The sequence below is a fragment of the Antechinus flavipes genome, chromosome 4 (genome assembly GCF_016432865.1).
Source record: "Antechinus flavipes isolate AdamAnt ecotype Samford, QLD, Australia chromosome 4, AdamAnt_v2, whole genome shotgun sequence".
NCBI lineage: Eukaryota > Metazoa > Chordata > Mammalia > Dasyuromorphia > Dasyuridae > Antechinus > Antechinus flavipes.
Genome location: NC_067401.1, coordinates 36586004 through 36601539, shown reverse-complemented (window position 1 = coordinate 36601539; position 15536 = coordinate 36586004).

The window sequence follows — 15536 nt, the reverse complement described above, 5'->3', positions numbered from 1 at the left end:
CTTGTAGTTTTTCCACATTACTTTATTGACAATAAAGGTGATTAGCTTGGTTCAAGGCCTGAAACTGATCACATAGCAAAAGGGCCAACTGATGGGAAAGGCTCTATGGGTTAGCTATTGGGCAGATGGAGATGGTCTGTAAGAAAAGGCACTAAATTGAAAACCAGAATGGCTGACTCATGTCTGTTCCCATGGAAACTTCTCAAGATTCTGGGGCTTAGAGAGACTTCCAGAAATCATCTTGTCCTTTCTCTTTTAGAATCACATTTCCTCTGGGGAATCTAGTCTATTTTCTTTGCTGATCAGAGCCTCAGTTTCTCCACTTCAGATTGTTCCATCCCTAGCTCCCACCTTAAAATTCTTGATGGATCTTCCAAATGGTAAAAGAAGAAATAACCAACCTTGGGAAATAAAAGCATTTATATTTCCATTTTCCAGGCGACTCATCTAGAAAAGGTTAGAACTACTGAGAGGAAGGAGGAAGATGTTTCATCCCTGCCTGCGTACATCCTCTTGGCTAGCAATCTCAAGGGGCTCTTTTTTTCTTTCTTTTTTTATTTTAATAAGAGCCAGGCTATGAATTCCATAAATCTCAGCAGATAGAGCTGGTTTTACAGCTTGGTTTGCTTAAAAGGCACATAATTAAAATAAGTTGTAAAGATGTTGGTGTCATTTGCCAAGATAAATATTTAAAAGGGAACAGCTGCAAGGAATACCTAACAACTCAAATAAGCTCTTGGCTTTTCCTTTTCAGAACAGAAATGGCCATGGTTTGTCTTTAGTGAGGGATGTTTTCTGGCTTTTTTTCCTTCTTGTCCTTATATCTCTTGGAGGCAAGAAAAATTTGAAAGAATTGCAGGAGACCCTCTGGAACCAGACTCAATTCTCCATTCAGTTAGACTACAGAAGGCAAAAAGTCACTCATCTTAGTATGGTGGAGAAAGCATTGTATTTGGAGTCAAAGGACCAAAGTTCAAATTCCAGTTTACTTACCCCTGTGTCTAGGATCTTGGTTCAATTCCATAGTCTCTTGGGATCTCAGGAAAGTCATCTCTAAAATGAGAAAGTTGGGCACTTCAGGTAGGGTAAAGAGAATAGGCATAGGCATAAGTGAGCAAGCCAGTTTGGTTAGAGCAAAATAGTGGAAAGTGATAATATTGTAAGTAGGGGCAAGATTATGTAGAGCCTTGAATGCCACGGTGAAAATCATGTGTTTTATCCTGGAGGTAAGAGGGAGCCGCTGAAGATTACTGAGAACAGAACCCTGTCATATAAAAAAAAAATTGGGGGAGTAACTCTTCCCTATTTCCTTTATGAGCCCCTAGAGAAAGGTCTGAGAAAGATGGAAACTGGTGAATATATAGAGATTTTGCAGTGTAGAGCTGGGGAAAGCAGGTTAGGATTAAGATTTTTCTGCTTTCAACATTCATTTTTCCTTCCTTCCACCTTCATCCACTGATATATAATCTGTCCTTCAAAATCTAGCACAAAGTAGGTGTTTTAAAACTTTGTTGAGTAAAAGAATTAATGAATGAAATGAGAAAGACCAATACCACAGAGGGACAAATTGTGTGGCACCTTTTGTGAAACCTAAACTTCATGGAAACTAAGAATTCTGGATTTTCTTCCATTTACTAAAACTGCTTCCACTGATAAGTCATTAGCACCATCAGCATGTTGTTTAGCAGTACGAGCGTGTTGCCATTCTCATCTTTTATAATACTTTATATATTATAAGTATTTAATTGATATTTGTTGTGTTGAATCAAAACTCAAATCAAAAATCAAATCTAAAAATCACAGAAACATTTAATTATAGGTAACATTTTTTCCCCACTTCTGATGATACCTGAAAGATTATTCCATCTAGTTTTAAGTTATCTAATATTCCTTAATATTTTTTTTCCCAATTTTCCCAAGTTTAATGAAAAACTCTTCTTTTCATCTCTCCATAGATAGCATGTCATCATTGAAAGAAACCTAGTTTGGGAGGTAAGCCAAATCTAGTCCTTGGCCATCATCTTGCCTTTGAGACCAAGTCACTCCACAGTCTTAATTTTATTATTTGGCTTCAACTTTTTGGGAGATGTCTGTTTTGAGGGTTAGGGGCAGGAGTTGTCAGGAGGTAGAAGATCTAGTGAGACTCTAAGGAAAACTTTTTCATTTCATCCATTAATTCTTTTATTCAACAAAGTTATAAAACACCTACCTTGTGCTGTGCACCGTACCAGAGTATAGGTTTTGAAGGACAGATTATATATCAGTGGATGAAGGTGGAAGAAAGGGAAAATGAATGCTGAAAGCAAAAAAATTAATCCTAACCTGCTTTCCCTAGCTCCACACTGCAAATCTCTATACTCACCAGTTTCAGTTCTTTCTCAGAGTTGTGAGTAAAATGAAAAAATTAAAAGCAAGACACAACTATAGAAAAAAATGACTATTCTTGTTTAAAAAGTATTGGCAACTTAGCTCTAATATCCCTTGTCAAAATCTTAGCCACAACTTAATGTAGGATGGAGGTGACCTTGATTTTGGGCTCTCAAAGGCTATTTCATTGGAGCAGAAATTCTAGTAGTTCCAAATTGGGTGAGCTTTTCAGTACATATACAGTGATGGATTCCCCATCTGTTATTCAAAGTCCAGTCTTGCTAAGATGGAGAGGCTTGGGGTTTAAGGAAGGTTGATCATGTGATGTCCTGAGTCAGTCCTGAAACTAGCTTGGAATTGGAATGAGATTCGACAATTGTAGACCAAGTTTACTTAACAATAGCATGGAAAGTATACTTAGAAAGGATATGGTATTATATCAGGCACAACTCTGCACCACCATCCTTCCTTCCTTGATGAGGAGGGTCAGAAGAGTGTGTTCAATCAGGTTGGTATATGACTTGGATGACAGTAAGACATTCACAAGATCTGATAAAGGCACCAATTCTTTGTGAGCTGGACTTTTTATACCCTGGGTGATGTGGAAATTTTATCAATGGCTCAAGCCCTAATGTCTTGAACCAATCAAATCTAGGGGACAACTTTTCCAGCCTATGTGGCAAGGTTCTCAGTAGATGTTGTTCCAGTGTAACTTAGCAAGACTTTTTTAATGGGATGATTACAGTTAAATTCTGCAAACATTTATTAAGTGCTTACTATGTGCCAGGCATCATGTTAAGTACTGAGGGTTACAAACAAGAAAAAGAAAGACAGTCCCTTTCCTCTCTACCTTACAATATAATGAAGGAAAGAAAGCACATAAAAGAAAGCTGAAAAATAGAGGGAGGCAACAAGGAGTATCCAGACCATGGGCATGATGTTCAAGTTATTGATTTTTTGAACCCACGTGTAGGATTTAACATTTATACTCCACTCTGCAATGAATCTATCATCTCATTAATATAGGTATTTCCTTCAGTGATGTAATTTTCAATCTACCATACAACTCATCCCTTGTGACTCTTGTCTAATCCTCCCACATATTCATGAAAAGGACTTCACCTAGTGTATTATTGGCTTCCCTCAAATTCTATTGACATAAAGATGCTACAGTAAAATATGGGCTGTACAGAAGTTATCCCATGCTCTTGCTAAATGATTATCTATTACAAACATATTATTGGATGAATCCTTTGTTGTATTTCTTATTTATTTTAAATTTCATCTTATTAGATAAGATCCATAATTGTAATTTATTCTCATCCAGTGTGCTAACTACCCCTTTTAGCTCGTTGTTATCTGCAGATCTGATAAGCATGCCATCTTTGCTTTCTTCCTAATGAACAGTACTACTCTTCTTCCCAGAAGAGTCCTTTGCTTTCCTAAAGCTATGAAGAATCCCTGTTGGAGAACAGAGAGGAAACCTTTATATCATACATCTCTTTTCATACTCACTTTTCATTAGGAGCATTATTATGAATGATGTATGAGCATAAGAAAGGAAGATATATTATGGGAGATAAGACTGAGAGGTAGGTTATCAAATGATTGCATTTTCTAAAAAAGTCCCAACAAAACTTTTTTTTTTTTTTTTTTTTTGGTGAGTTCCATGGTTTGTTGACTTTATCATTCCTTTAAGTAAATATGCTTAATGAATATTTAATGAGTGAAATATTTCCTGTTCATAGGCAAGGGCAGTGACAGACAACCAGAAAATTAATCTAATTCTAAATTCTGAGTATCAAGACTAAATAAGTTCCCTAGAAGTTTTCTAAGCCTAGAGTCTCAAGCTCAAATTGTACATTTGTTTTTTGTTCCCTTTAAATTTATGCTACTTTTCACAGTTTTGTTTATTGGATTGTATATTTATCTGAAGAAAAGGACAATGATACACATTGGTAAGTTATAAGCAGCCTGACCTGATTTGAAGTAATGGTTCTTAGGCCATCTTGGAACTATCCTGAATGGGTGGTTTTTGTTTTAATTTTTAAAGGATCTCTACCTAGTGATTTCTTCCCTTCTCCCATGGTGCCTATTCAAATAAAGACACTTTGTTGTTGAAAGTCTTTGAATTAGTCTATATTCTCTAGCTATAAGTTTAAAGACCACGTCTTCTATTTTATCCAAATTTATTACTCTATCATACTGGGAATTTTCTATGTCCACAAAATACTCTTTCTTTTATGTCAATTAATTCAGTTCCTGGCTCAGTCTTTTATTTTACCCTAATTTTTACCTTTGTATTGGGGGACTTTAACATACACGGTAATATTCCCTCACCTCTCAATTTTTCAAACTCCTCTGTCTTCAGGATCTATTTCTTCATTCCACTCAGCTACTTAAAGACCCTTGATCTTGCCATCAATTATAAATTTTCCATTTCTGGGATCAAGAACTCTTGAAATTCCTCTGAAGGAACACAGTCTTTATCATTTTACCTCCTCTTATGTCTCACTTCTCCTAAACCTATTCTTCTCACCATCACTTCCATTCTCACATTTTAACCCTTGTTCTTGCTACACTCAGCTGCCAAAGTGATTTTCCTAAAGCATGGATCTGTTTGTGTCACTCAATAAATGTAGTGATTCCCTATTATCTCTAAAATCAAATATAGATTCTTCTCCTTAACATTTAAATCTCTTCATCACCCTGGTCTCTTCCTTTCTCTCCATGGTTACACTATTGTACAACCATACTGATCTATTTGCTTTCTTCACACACAATGCTTTCTTTCCCATCTTCATGCTTTATGGAATACTATACCTTATGCCTGATATGCTCCTCTTTACCACTGATTCTTACAGTCCCTGAATTCATACAAGACTCAGCTGAAGTTGTCCTTATTTAGGAAAACTTTAGGAAGTCTTTCTCAGTCTCTTCTACTCCCAAAGTCTTCCTATCTAATGTTATCACGTTTGCTTTATGTGTCTCTTGCATATATTTATGCATACAATTTTATTTCCATGACAGAATCTGGTATAACTCATTCAGAGCAGCATCTGTTTCATTTTTGAAACTAATGCTTAGTTCAATGCCTAGAAATAGGAGATACATAATAAATGGTTGCTGATTGGTTGATGTGCTTCAATAGTAAGTCCGCATAAAGTTCCACATTATTGGAAGTCTGTGGGCAGAGCCCGTATCACCACTGCACAGAGTGCATATATGCCATATGGGGAATTCATGTTCAGGTATGGAATGGATTAGAACATTAGTGTCAAACTCAAAAGAGAAATAGGAGCCACTAAACCATACATAAGGATTCCTGTAGGCTGCATATTGACTTAGAAAGCCACATCTTATTTGTTGTATTGTATATTTATTTTGCTAAATATTCCCCAATCACATTTTAATCTAGTTTAGATCATACTCAGAATGTTGTGGCTGCAATTTTGACACCTCTAGACTACATGATTCATGAAGTACATTGAAATACTGAGATTTTCTAAGTCAATGAATATTACCATTTGCAGATGCTGCAGATCAATAGTTTTTCCTTTAATATCCAGAGGAATTGTGATAAGACCAGTGGGGAGGGGCTACATTATGTTATTCCTTAGTTTGTTTTTTAATTCCAATGCCTGTTTCATGGTGAAGGTTCCCTTCGAAGTTAGAGCATGGTAATTAGAAGGAATCCCAGCTTCCAATGTAACTGTTGAAAGGTAGGAACTTTGAGAGAGATATACACACACTCTCTCTCTCCCCCCCTCTCCCTACTTCCTCATTTCTTCTTTCCTTCCTTCTCTCCTTCATTCCTTTCTTTTTTATCCTTCACTTCATTTCTTGTCTTTCTACTTTGATTTCTTTCCTTCCTCCTTTTCTTTTTTTTTCTCTATCTCTATCCATTTTTAAAGACCCTGACTAGGAGCAGCAATTCCTAAGGCCAATGGAAAAGTGGTGAGGACCCTCCCAAAGTGGGATCTAAGATGGATGTATCTCCATGTCTTTTGATTCCTCTATTTCTCTTTTTACTGATATCATTCTACCTATGTAACACAGGGCTTTGTAACAGAAAATGAAAGGTATTTGACATCTCTAATGTCTGATTTCTTAGCATAGGACTTCTATAGCATTTGGGACATAAACTAATCCCTTCTATCATAGAATGTCAACAGCTTGTTGTCCTGTCTTATGGGAAGAGGAGAATTTGTCTTTGTCCTAGTTTTGGTTTGGTGGAATTAAAAAGACTTAAATCAGAAATTCTTCATTTTTTTGGTGTCATGGATTCACCCTTTGACAATCTGGCAACATCTGTGGATCCTTTCTCATAAAGTTTTTAAATTTATAAAATAAAATGCATGGGATTATAAAACCAATTATATAGTTTTAATCAAAATATTTAAAAATAAAATAAGTTTATAGCACTTAGATTAAGAACTTTTGACTTAAGTATATGGCTATGCCCTAATCTCCCTCTTTATCTGTATTCTCCCTCTGCATCCTTATGTAATCTTTGATTTTAGGACTTTTTTTTTTTTTTTTTTTTTTGGCAGAGGCAGTTAGGATTAAGTGACTTGTCTAAGGTCCCACAGCTAATAAGTGTCAAATTGTCTGAGTTCGGATTTGAATTTGGATCCTCCTTACTTCAGCACTGATACACCTTTCTATTACACCACTTATCTTCCCTAGGACCAATGTTTTGCCTACAGTCAGTGTTTGTTGCAAATAATCTAATATACCTTTTTATAGGAGATCTCCTACACCCTTTGATGCGGGTATATTTTATCTTATAGTTATTAGGGAAAAGAGTATATATATATCTATCTATATCTATATCTATTTCTATATCTATATATATATATTAACTTGTAGCATCTTAACTTGTCTTCCTGCCTCCAGTTATCCTTTCTAATGCATCATGTTAAGATCATTAAAAAAATTTTTGTCCTGAATTTACCAAATACTGAATAGAACAAGTTCTTCCACTTACAGAGTAGAACAAAAAAAGAGGATTGTAAATAAAACTGTAAATCTCTCTTATGTACACTTTGCTTTTCCCTTTAAGTATATAATAAATTTAAAATGTGACTCTCAAAGTTTTCTTGATTATCTATGTTTCCTTTTTTCTTCTGAACATTTAAAAATATTTCCATGCCTCCCATCTCTTTTTCTTTCTATCCCCTTCTTTTGCCTTTTTAGCAGGCTCATTACTAGTTCTTTTTCCCACCTACTTCTTCCTTAGAAAATAAAAGAAAAATAAAAGCAAAAATTTTGCAATAAATACTCATAATCACGCAAAAAAAAAAAATTCCCACATTGACCAAGACTCAAAATGTCTGTCTCATTCTATAGCTTGAGTCCATCACTTTTCTGTCAGGAAGTGGATAGCATAAAATATCTTTAGGCCTCTGGAAAAGTGGTTGATTATGGCATTGATGAGAATTCTTAAGTCTTGGACAGTTGTTTGTCTTTGTAATGTTGCTGTTATATTATAAATTATTCTACTGCTTTTGTTTAAGGTCAGTTTTTCAAAAAACATTGTTCTTATTATATCAATCCTTTGATAAAAACAAAACAAAACAATAACAACCCACAAAACAATAACAAAAACTACCTTTGGCCTGCAGGAGGTGGAAGTATAATTTTGTTAACATGGCATTAATTTTTTTCCATAATCTGTTGCTTGCCTATCTTCTCAGCCTTATTTTACCCTATTCTCCAACATAAATCCTTCAATCCAACTTACTATATCATTATTTTATATGTAATATAATTCTATTATTTTCAACTATATTATTAGTTGTCATCTTTATCTAGTCTCTTCATTTTCTCTGTTATTCCCTCTCTCTTCTAGAGGTAAATCTTTACCTAGATTCTACCCATTCTTTAAGCTCCAACTTAAATTTCTCTTTCATTAAGTCTTATTTGACCATCCCAATCTGAAGTCTTCTCATTTCTTATGCAATGGGAACATTGATTTCTTCTGAAATTAACACATTACTTGTATGATTATCATCTTCTATCATGTCAAATAATATTCTACCTTTGTGACATCTCTTGTATTTCCCATGCATGTTTTATATCTTGCTTCCCCAACTCCACTGTTGATTCTTTGAGATTTCATCCTATTAAATCTTTGTGTCTCTCAGAGTACTTAGCTTAGTACCTTGTACATCATAGGTGTTCAGTAATGATTTGTTAATTGATGAAGATTTAGGATCTAGCCTAAACAGCTATAAGAAACATTCTAGCAGCTAGAAAGACTGAAAAGACTGAAAGCAGCTGAGACTGAGTACCAAGGCTAGACCTTGACCAAAAGAGAGGGGTCTAACTGCGCAGAATGCAGGAAAAGGTCACAACTGGCAACTCGGTTACTTATTGCCCAGTTCCTGGTCACAGATCCAGTGGGTCACTAAGTAAGGGACCTGTCCCTAAGGGTGGCAGTCTGGGGGAAGGAGCAGTTGTGTATTGAGCAAGGGGCAAATACAGAACCAAGCAGCAGATTTGTAGTTTGGATTTGAGGTATTAGAGCTGAGTCTTAAGAGTTTCAGCCCTTGGCCCTATCTGGTTTGCAGGGGAAATAAGCTAAATGAGCCAAAAATGTAAGAAAAGAAAGCCAAACTCTCTCATTAGAGAACATGCTTCCAAGGACTGAACCCAGTTTGGACCTTTAGGGAGAGGGAATGAGTATAATGCTCCGGCCTCCTGGGATTTCATGGCAGAAATCCCAGACTAAAGAGGGAACTTCCAGTTCTCTTAGTCTGATCCTGCAGAGATTTCCACCTGGCTGTAAATTAAAAAATAATTTAAATAAATTAAAAAAAACCAACAACACTAATGTGGACTCATAAACAAGACCCAAGCATAGTCCAAGTACTCTGGAGTGAAGTCATCAAAGGAATTCATTGTAGTCCCACTTCAAGCAAGAGTCATCCTGAAATAGATTTTATCAAAGTTTCAATTAGCTCTAGGAACCTGTCAAAAATGTTTTAGTTGTCTTAAAAGTGGAAAATTGCATTGCTAATAAGGCAGCATTGCTACAATGGTTAAAGATTCAGTTTTAAGGAGAAGGCAGAATCAAGATGGGACAGCTAGGTGGGACAGCTAGATGGCTCAGTGGATAGAGAGCTGGACCTGGAATCGGGGAAACTCGTCCTCCTGCATCCCAATCTGCCTTCAGATCCTCACCAGCTGTGTGACCATGGTCAAGTCATCTAACCCTGTTTGCCTCAGTTACTCATCTGTAAAATGAACTGGGAAAGGAAATGGCAAAAGAAAAAAATCCAAGAATGGTCACGAAGAATCGGACACGATGAAAATGATTGAACAATAGAGCCAAAATGGTAGAGAAGCTGGAACTTTAGCTAGGCTCTCTTGTCTCCCATCAACAATTCCTCCAAACAGATCTAGAAAATGTACCAGATCAAATCTTGATTGGAAAAGCCCAGAAAAAATCAGTGAGTTATTTTTCCAGGGCCTTGGAAAGTAGTCAGAGAAGTCTATAGGCCCTGGTGATGGAATATTGGCCAGGAACCATAGCACAGAGGAAGAAGAGATCTCATATTTAGCAGAGAAGGGCTTGTCCAGGGTGCAGAAAGAGTGCAAACTGAAAGCTGTTGCTTATCACTTAGTTCCAAGTCAAGAGTATAGTGGAGGGAGAGTTGTATGTGAATTTTTTTTTTTTTTTGGTTGAGGATGATTATGCATTCACTGTAGTCTCTGAGGCAGAAATGCAACAAAATATAGATCCATTCTCTGCTGTTTATGCTAATTTTGGCTGACAATTAACACCAAGGCAAATCACTAGCTAGGCTCTCTTGTCTCCCATCAACAATTCCTCCAAACAGATCTAGAAAATGTACCAGATCACTGGTTTTTTACCAGCTATCACTGTACCATCCATATGTGGCACCCTCAATTACAGCAAATGGAAAAATTTTGAATTCTGTGGATAAATTTGCTTACCTTGACAGTATATTTTTCAGGGATCTACATATAGATGAGATTGACAGATGCATTGCCAGAGCTAGCTTATTGTTTGGGAAGCTCTGAAGGAAAGTGTGGGAGAGGACAGGTATTAGATTGAATACCAAACTGAGGGTCCACAGAGCTGCTGTGCTGATCTCATTGTTGTATGTCTGTAAAACCTGGACAGTATACCAGTGCCTTGCCTGGAAACCGAAACACTTCCATTTGAATTGCCTCAGGAAGATTAAAGATCACCTGGCAAGATAAGATCCCAGACATGGAGGATTTTTCTCAAGCTGAACTGCCAACCATTCAAACTCTACCGCAGAGAGCACAACTCTGATGGACTGGCCACCTTTGAATATCAAATGTAAGTTTATCTAAAAGACTATTTGATGAACTCATGCAAGGTAAGCCCCACAAGAAAGACAGAAGAAGCATATGAGGATATTCTCAAGGTCTCTCTGAAGAACTTTGGAATTATAACATAGGAGACACTGCCAGAGAACTGGCCAGCATGGTGTGCCCACATCAAAGGGGGTGCTATGCTCTATGAGTGAAGCAGAATTGCAGTGGCTCAAGAAAAACACAAGATCTGCAAATGTGGACATCTCACTTCAAATGTTCATGTGGACTATTTGTGCCCAATCTGTGCGAAAGCCTTCAGGGCTTGGATTGGTTTCATCAGCCACCGATGAACCTGACAAGTGATATCAGGAATGAAAGCATCACCAACCAATCTGAATCCCGATTCCTTGTTCTACTGCTTATGATAAACCTTGCCAAACCCCATTCTTAGTCACTAGTGCCATTGATGTCCAGCTCTCCTATTCATTTAGCAATAAACAGAGCTGGAGAAAATCACAAAACTATGTTGACTGGATACACTGTCAATGTATTAAGTGCATTCAGCTGCGCCCCCTTTGTCAGAAGATAAGCATTCTCTTCCACCCAATCAGTGTTATTCCATTTTCCTTCGTAGCTATTTAAAACTTTATTGCTCCTCATTCCTCCCAAACCACCTTCTTTTTCCTGATTTGATTGAGGACATTGTTTTACTGAAAAAATGCCCTTCTTTCCTCTTCTTCATCTCCTATCACTTCATCTTCCCCTAGTAGCTTATTTTACTCATCTCAGATGAAGAGGTGGCACTATAATTCCCACTTTCTTTGTTCCCTGGCTTCTTCTCTATACCCACAAACATGTCTGTGTTTCCCAATCCTTAGAAACAAAACCCTTTATCTGCTTGCTTTTATTTTCCCACTCCTTCCTAACTAAACTTGAGACATTTACAGTGTTTTCACTTCCAAACTCTCTAAAATCTGGCTTGTGACCTCATCATTAAACTGAAACTCTTCTTTCCAATTTTATCAATGACCTTTTAACTGCAAAAGCTAAAGACTTTTCTCAGTAGTTCATTTATTGACTTCTGTAGCTTCTTATACCATTGAGCACTCTTTTCTTGAATATGTAAGTTTTTGTTATTATTTTCTTGGATCTCTACCTATTTATCTTGGCCTCCTTTGTTGGTTCTTCATTTCTCATGTCCACAAATTGTAGGTTCCCCAAAGGGCTGTCATGAGTTCCCTTTTCTTTATATCTCATGTAGGTTTCCATAGCTTCAATTATTATTTCTTCAGTTAAATAATAAAAATTTATTAAACATATGTATGTTTCAGGCCTGGTCTTAAGGGCTGGGGATGTAAAAATGGCAAAAGACAGTCCCTGCTCTCAAGGAGATTACAATCTAATTGGAGAGGCAAGTAAGAAAGATAAACAAGCCATATACAGAATAGGAAATACTTGAGAAGGAACTAGAATTATGAAGCACTAAGAAAAACTTTCTGTAGAAGGTATTTTAGCTGGGGTTAAAAGGAAGCCAATGATTGGAGATAAGAGAAAGCATTTCAGGAATGGAAAATAGCTAGAGAAAATACCTGGGAATAAATTGTGGAATAAAGTCTAAAAAGGCTGGAATGGTTGGAGGGCTACATGGTGAAGAGCTTTGAATGCCAGAGGATTTTTTTCACCCCTGGAGGTGAGAGGGAACCACTGGATTTATTAAATACGGGGGTGTTTGAATTGGAACTTTAGGAAAATCACTTTAATGACTGGAGAAAAGATTGGAACAGGGAGAGACTTGAGGCCAGCAGATCTACCAGCAGATTATTACAATAGTCTGAGTGTGAGGTAATGAAGGATTGTACCAGGATGATGGCAATTTGAAAGAAGAGGGGTTTTGAGAAATGTTGCAAAGGTTAAATGGACAGCTCTGGGGAAGAGATTGGATGTGTGTGAAATGGGTGAGGAATCTAAGATGACTCAGTTTTGAGCCTGGGAGGGGCTGGAGGGATGGCATTAATGGGAGAGAAGGTTAGGTGAAGAAATTAGGGGGAAAGATGTTTTGTTTTGAACATGTTGAGTTTTAGATGTCTCTACTGGTCATCCAGTTCAAGATGTCTAAAAGGATAAGATGTGAAATGAGACATCAGACATCTAAAACGTTAAGTAGGTTAAAAGGCTCAGGACAGAATTCTGAAGAATATGTGGTTAGATGGTATGATATGGAGAATCTAGCAAAGAAGTCAGAGAAGCAGCCAGATAGGTAGGAAAATCAAGAGTAGCTGGAAAACCTATAGATAAGTATCAAGGAGAGATTAATAGGGTCAAAGGCTGCAGAAACGTAAAAAAGAATGACTGAGGAAAGGCCATTGGATTTGGCAACTAAGAGATTATTACTTTAGAGAAGAGTTTGGTGGAATGATTTAGTCACTAGCCAGATCTATTTACTCACTCCGAACCTCACCACCCAGTTTCAGTCTCACAGCACTCATTTTTCTCCTATCTACTCTTCCATCATCTGCCAGTGATTTTCTGGACAATGACAAGATGATCTGGAGTGTTGCACCTTAGCTTACATTCTAACAGCAACATGTGTGTATGTGTCTGTGTTAGCTTCCTTACTCAAACTACAGTGGACTAATAGTAACTCGAAAATCAAACACAAATCTGGCGTTTAAAGCCCTTTACTTCCTGCTTTTAGAGCCCTCTTTACACCTCTCCACACATTTTATGATCAGTGAATTTTGAAGCTCCAATGTTTCACTAGTATCTCCTATGCCTAAACATGCTCAAATACTACCTTTCAGATTTTGAATATACAGCTTTTTGTATGTTGGCTCTCCACTATAACATATGTTCCTTTGAGGGCAGGAACACATTTCTGCCTAGAACTTGTCTTGTAGATGGACTTGGGGTTCCCAACTGCATTTAAAATAAAATGTAAACTTTTCCATTTAGCTTTTAAGACCCTTCACAACCTTGCCCAAATTTCCCCCATCTCATTGCATGCTATTCATGACTTACATATGTTGTGATCAAGCTTTCTCAGAGAATGTTCCATCTCATTGACTTTGCAATGTCTCTCTTGGATGACTAAACAACTGAAAACTTCCTCTTTGCTTATACTTCATAGAATCCTTCTACTAAAACCCAGCCCAAATACTACTTACTATATGAAGTCTTTTCTAAAGCATTTCTCACTCTCAAATGCTTTCCTTCAATTTTGCTTTGCATTTATATTTATCTTTTGATACATACAAGTATGTATATGTATATGTATTCACATACACACATGATGCTGTTAGAATTTAAGCTAATAGGAAGTTTCGTTTTTTGTATCTCTAGTAGCAAGAAATGCTTATACTGTAGTAAGTGCATAATATTTCATTTTTCCATCTCAAAAATGTCTGTTGGATCTAAGCCTTCATTTCTGTTCTCAACAGTCCAGACCATCATCTTGTCATTATCCTTTTGCTGTTTCATCAAGCTCTTTGAAGGTGGAGACCTAAGTTTATGGTGTTGAGAGTCTCCTAGGTTGCCTAAGATTTTAAGACTTAAATGGTTACATGTTTGGGCAGCTTTTCCATCTTAATCTAAAATTATCTTTCTCCTTAGGTCCAGAGATAGATGAACTGATCCATTGGGCTGTTTGGAAAACACCTTAGAGAGACAGAGGGAAATCTGGAATGAAGAGGTGTGTTAGCCCGAGAGAAGAGTCATGAGAGGTGATTTAGGTCTCCTTGACTACAGGGGATTCTCTAGCTTAGTACCTAAACTTATTTAGTGGACAAATCTTATTTATAAGGCCAGAGCTTCTCATTGAGAAATTATCTTCTTGGTTACAAAGAGGGAATGGAGAGTTTTCATACAGGGGAAGGGAGGTCAGCTCTCATTGTGGGTTTTAAACCTTGCAAAATTCCAAATGAATTCAGAGGTAATATATTTGGTGCAAAGAGCAACAGTCTAGTGCCATTGGGAAAAAAATTCTTACTCCTTGTTAGACCCCTTCTTTATGTGCTTCTACTACACCTACCATATATATTGTTTGCTCATAAAAAGGCCAGACAGTCTCCTGACTCCTATAAAGTGGGCTCCAATAAGCCCAATCGTTTGGACTCTGAATATCTGATATTGTTGTAGATACACCAACTACATCCCTGATCTTAAATCCACTTTACAAATCCTTATTAGTGGTGATATAAATGTTAATGAAAATGTGGTTGGCCCAGCACAAAGCCTGTCATTACTCTTCAAAAGTACATGAACTATTAACAGTGGACATATACTCATAAAAAAACCCAAACAAACCTAAAAACCCAAAAAACATGGAATTGGGAACAAACAAAGGCAGTTAATACTTTACGAGCTGATAGTAAATTTATAGGACCAACTACCTCAAAACCGTCATATAGACTATAAATAGGTCCAAAAAGTGTTGAGGTAAATTACTGATTGGACTTTTTTTTTTGGGGAGGAGGGGGCGATATATGTGGATAATCAGGGTTAAGAGACTTGCCCAGAGTCACACAATTAAGTATCAAAATGTGTGAAGCTATCTATATTGGACCTCAGGTCTTCCTGACTCCAGGGTTGGGGCTCATCCACTGCATCCCCTAGATGGCCCTTGACATTTTCAAATGGAAGCTTGCAATGTTTGGGCCATTTCTTCCAGTGTCACTGTCAGAGGAACACTAGACAATGAACTAATGTTTCTGACTTAATATGACATTGCCTGTACTCTTGTCACTGTCTTTGAAACCATCATCTAAGGGGAAAGGTGGAGCCCTGAACAAAACTTGTCTACGTTCTGACACTGACCCTCAATGGATAGTTCTGTAATAGGAACCGGAGCCTGGGAA